The sequence below is a fragment of the Arachis hypogaea genome, chromosome 3 (genome assembly GCF_003086295.3).
Source record: "Arachis hypogaea cultivar Tifrunner chromosome 3, arahy.Tifrunner.gnm2.J5K5, whole genome shotgun sequence".
NCBI classification, from domain to species: domain Eukaryota; kingdom Viridiplantae; phylum Streptophyta; class Magnoliopsida; order Fabales; family Fabaceae; genus Arachis; species Arachis hypogaea.
The window spans coordinates 88,070,076-88,075,924 of NC_092038.1; positions in this window are offsets into that span (position 1 = coordinate 88,070,076).

The following is a 5,849-nucleotide window of genomic DNA, read 5'->3' on the forward strand; positions in this document are numbered from 1 at the left end:
AGCATTATCCGGTGAATAAAAAATAAAAAATATTTTTAAAAATAAAAATTTTAAAAAATAAATTTTTTATTTTTGAATTTTAAATTATATTATTAAATGTTTTTTATTTAAATAATAAAAATAAAATAAAGTCCAGCAATATCTAATAAACAACAGATCTGTAAATTTATTATTTTTTATTTTTAAACTAAAAATATATTTTTTCTAATTGTAAAAAATTAAGAAATTCAAAATATCCAAAAAATAAAAAATAAAATTTTAATTTTTTAAATTAATTTATTCTTAATTTGTGAACAAGTGCAGCAAAAAAAGTCAACTGTCTGGTGTAGCATTATCCGGTGAATAAAAAATAAAAAATATTTTTAAAAATAAAAATTTTAAAAAATAAATTTTTTATTTTTGAATTTTAAATTATATTATTAAATGTTTTTTATTTAAATAATAAAATAAAATAAAGTCCAGCAATATCTAATAAACAACAGATCTGTAAATTTATTATTTTTTATTTTTAAATAAAAATATTTTTTCTAATTGTAAAAAATTAAAAATTCAAAATATCCAAAAAATAAAAAATAAATTTTAATTTTTTAAATTAATTTATTCTTAATTTGTGAACAAGTGCAGCAAAAAAAGTCAACTGTCTGGGTGTAGCATTATCCGGTGAATAAAAAATAAAAAATATTTTTAAAAAATAAAAATTTTAAAAAATAAATTTTTATTTTTGAATTTTTAAATTATATTATTAAATGTTTTTTATTTAAATAATAAAAAAAATAAAGTCCAGCAATATCTATAAACAACAGATCTATAAATTTATTATTTTTTATTTTTAAAATAAAAAATATTTTTTCTAATTGTAAAAAATTAAAAAATTCCAAAAATATCCAAAAAATAAAAAATTAAATTTAATTTTTTAAATTAATTTATTCTTAATTTGTGAACAAGTGCAGCAAAAAAGTCAACTGTCTGGTGTAGCATTATCCGGTGAATAAAAAATAAAAAATATTTTTAAAAATAAAAATTTAAAAAATAAATTTTTTTTTGAATTTTTAAATTATATTATTAAATGTTTTTTATTTAAATAATAAAAATAAAATAAAGTCCAGCAATATCTAATAAACAACAGATCTATAAATTTATTATTTTTTATTTTTAAATAAAAATATTTTTTCTAATTGTAAAAAATTAAAAATTCAAAAATATCCAAAAAATAAAAAATTAAAATTTAATTTTTTAAATTAATTTATTCTTAATTTGTGAACAAGTGCAGCAAAAAAAGTCAACTGTCTGGGTGTAGCATTATCCGGTGAATAAAAAATAAAAAATATTTTTAAAAATAAAAAATTTTAAAAAATAAATTTTTTTTTGAATTTTAAATTATATTATTAAATGTTTTTTATTTAAATAATAAAAATAAAATAAAGTCCACAATATCTAATAAAAACAGATCTGTAAATTTATTATTTTTTATTTTTAAATAAAAAATATTTTTTCTATTGTAAAAATTAAAAATTCCAAAAATATCCAAAAAATAAAAAATAAAATTTTAATTTTTTAAATTAATTTATTCTTAATTTGTGAACAAGTGCAGAAAAAAGTCAACTATCTGGTGTAGCATTATCCGGTGAATAAAAAATAAAAAATATTTTTAAAATAAAAATTTTAAAAAACTAAATTTTTTATTTTTGAATTTTAAATTATATTATTAAATGTTTTTTATTTAAATAATAAAAATAAAATAAAGTCCAGCAATATCTAATAAACAACAGATCTGTAAATTTATTATTTTTTATTTTTAAACTAAAAATATTTTTTCTAATTGTAAAAAATTAAAAATTCAAAATATCCAAAAAATAAAAAATAAATTTTAATTTTTTAAATTAATTTATTCTTAATTTGTGAACAAGTGCAGCAAAAAAAGTCAACTGTCTGGGTGTAGCATTATCCGGTGAATAAAAAATAAAAAATATTTTTAAAAAATAAAAATTTTAAAAAATAAATTTTTTATTTTTGAATTTTAAATTATATTATTAAATTTTTTTATTTAAATAATAAAAAAAATAAAGTCCAGCAATATCTAGTAAACAACAGATCTATAAATTTATTATTTTTTTATTTTTAAAATAAAAATATTTTTTCTAATTGTAAAAAATTAAAAATTCCAAAAATATCCAAAAAATAAAAAATTAAATTCTAAATTTTTTAAATTAATTTATTCTTAATTTCTGAACAAGTGCAGCAAAAAAGTCAACTGTCTGGTGTAGCATTATCCGGTGAATAAAAAATAAAAAATATTTTTAAAAAATAAAAATTTAAAAAATAATTTTTTTTGAATTTTAAATTATATTATTAAATGTTTTTTATTTAAATAATAAAAATAAAATAAAGTCCACAATATCTAATAAAAACAGATCTGTAAATTTATTATTTTTTATTTTTAAATAAAAATATTTTTTCTATTGTAAAAATTAAAAAATTCCAAAAATATCAAAAAATAAAAAATAAAATTTTAATTTTTTAAATTAATTTATTCTTAATTCGTGAACAAGTGCAGAAAAAAGTCAACTATCTGGGTGTAGCATTATCCGGTGAATAAAAAATAAAAAATATTTTTAAAGATAAAAAATTTTAAAAAACTAAATTTTTATTTTTGAATTTTAAATTATATTATTAAATGTTTTTTATTTAAATAATAAAAATAAAATAAAGTCCAGCAATATCTAATAAACAACAGATCTGTAAATTTATTATTTTTTATTTTTAAACTAAAAATATATTTTTTCTAATTGTAAAAATTAAAAATTCAAAAATATCCAAAAAATAAAAAATAAAATTTTAATTTTTTAAATTAATTTATTCTTAATTTGTGAACAAGTGCAGCAAAAAAAGTCAACTGTTGGGTTAGCATTATCCGGTGAATAAAAAATAAAAAATATTTTTAAAAAATAAAAATTTAAAAAATAAATTTTTTATTTTTGAATTTTTAAATTATATTTTAAATGTTTTTTATTTAAATAATAAAAAAAATAAAGTCCAGCAATATCTAGTAAACAACAGATCTATAAATTTATTATTTTTTATTTTTAAAATAAAAAATATTTTTTCTAATTGTAAAAAATTAAAAATTCCAAAAATATCCAAAAAATAAAAAATTAAATTCTAAATTTTTTAAATTAATTTATTCTTAATTTCTGAACAAGTGCAACAAAAAAGTCAACTGTCTGGTGTAGCATTATCCGGTGAATAAAAAATAAAAAATATTTTTAAAAAATAAAAATTTAAAAAAATATTTTTGAATTTTAAATTATATTATTAAATGTTTTTTATTTAAATAATAAAAATAAAATAAAGTCCACAATACTAATAAAAACAGATCTGTAAATTTATTATTTTTTATTTTTAAATAAAAATATTTTTTCTATTGTAAAAATTAAAAAATTCCAAAAATATCAAAAATAAAAAATTAAAATTTAATTTTTTAAATTAATTTATTCTTAATTCGTGAACAAGTGCAGAAAAAAGTCAACTATCTGGGTGTAGCATTATCCGGTGAATAAAAAATAAAAATATTTTTAAAGATAAAAAATTTTAAAAAACTAAATTTTTTATTTTTGAATTTTAAATTATATTATTAAATGTTTTTTATTTAAATAATAAAAATAAAATAAAGTCCAGCAATATCTAATAAACAACAGATCTGTAAATTTATTATTTTTTATTTTTAAACTAAAAATATATTTTTTCTAATTGTAAAAAATTAAGAAATTCAAAATATCCAAAAAATAAAAAATAAAATTTTAATTTTTTAAATTAATTTATTCTTAATTTGTGAACAAGTGCAGCAAAAAAAGTCAACTGTCTGGTGTAGCATTATCCGGTGAATAAAAAATAAAAAATATTTTTAAAATAAAAATTTTAAAAAATAAATTTTTTATTTTTGAATTTTAAATTATATTATTAAATGTTTTTTATTTAAATAATAAAAATAAAATAAAGTCCAGCAATATCTAATAAACAACAGATCTGTAAATTTATTATTTTTTATTTTTAAATAAAAATATTTTTTCTAATTGTAAAAAATTAAAAATTCAAAATATCCAAAAAATAAAAAATAAAATTTTAATTTTTTAAATTAATTTATTCTTAATTTGTGAACAAGTGCAGCAAAAAAAGTAACTGTCTGGGTGTAGCATTATCCGGTGAATAAAAAATAAAAAATATTTTTAAAAAATAAAAAATTTAAAAAATAAAATTTTTATTTTTGAATTTTTAAATTATATTTTAAATGTTTTTTATTTAAATAATAAAAAAAATAAAGTCCAGCAATATCTATAAACAACAGATCTATAAATTTATTATTTTTTATTTTTAAATAAAAAATATTTTTTCTAATTGTAAAAAATTAAAAAATTCCAAAAATATCCAAAAAATAAAAAATTAAATTCTAATTTTTTAAATTAATTTATTCTTAATTTCTGAACAAGTGCAACAAAAAAGTCAACTGTCTCGGTGTAGCATTATCCGGTGAATAAAAAATAAAAAATATTTTAAAAAATAAAAATTAAAAAAATTTTTTTGAATTTTAAATTATTTATTAAATTTTTTATTTAAATAATAAAAATAAAATAAAGTCCAGCAATATCTATAAACAACAGATCTATAAATTTATTATTTTTTATTTTTAAAATAAAAATATTTTTTCTAATTGTAAAAAATTAAAAATTCCAAAATATCCAAAAAATAAAAAATTAAAATTTAAATTTTTTAAATTAATTTATTCTTAATTTGTGAACAAGTGCAGCAAAAAAAGTCAACTGTCTGGGTGTAGCATTATCCGGTGAATAAAAAATAAAAAATATTTTTAAAAAATAAAAATTTAAAAAATAAATTTTTTTTGAATTTAAATTATATTATTAAATGTTTTTTATTTAAATAATAAAAATAAAATAAAGTCCACAATACTAATAAACAACAGATCTGTAAATTATTATTTTTTATTTTTAAATAAAAAATATTTTTTCTATTGTAAAAATTAAAAAATTCCAAAAATATACAAAAATAAAAAATAAAATTTTAATTTTTTAAATTAATTTATTCTTAATTTGTGAAAAGTGCAGTAAAAAGTCAACTATCTGGTGTAGCATTATCCGGTGAATAAAAAATAAAAAATATTTTTAAAGATAAAAATTTTAAAAAACTAAATTTTTATTTTTGAATTTTAAATTATATTATTAAATGTTTTTTATTTAAATAATAAAATAAAATAAAGTCCAGCAATATCTAATAAACAACAGATCTGTAAATTTATTATTTTTTATTTTTAAATAAAAAATATTTTTTCTAATTGTAAAAAATTAAAAATTCAAAATATCCAAAAAATAAAAAATAAATTTTAATTTTTTAAATTAATTTATTCTTAATTTGTGAACAAGTGCAGCAAAAAAAGTCAACTGTTGGGTGTAGCATTATCCGGTGAATAAAAAATAAAAAATATTTTTAAAAAATAAAAATTTTAAAAAATAAATTTTTTATTTTTGAATTTTTAAATTATATTATTAAATGTTTTTTATTTAAATAATAAAAAAAATAAAGTCCAGCAATATCTAGTAAACAACAGATCTATAAATTTATTATTTTTTATTTTTAAAATAAAAAATATTTTTTCTAATTGTAAAAAATTAAAAATTCAAAAATATCCAAAAATAAAAAATTAAATTCTAAATTTTTTAAATTAATTTATTCTTAATTTCTGAACAAGTGCAGCAAAAAAGTCAACTGTCTGGTGTAGCATTATCCGGTGAATAAAAAATAAAAAATATTTTTAAAAAATAAAAATTTAAAAAAATATT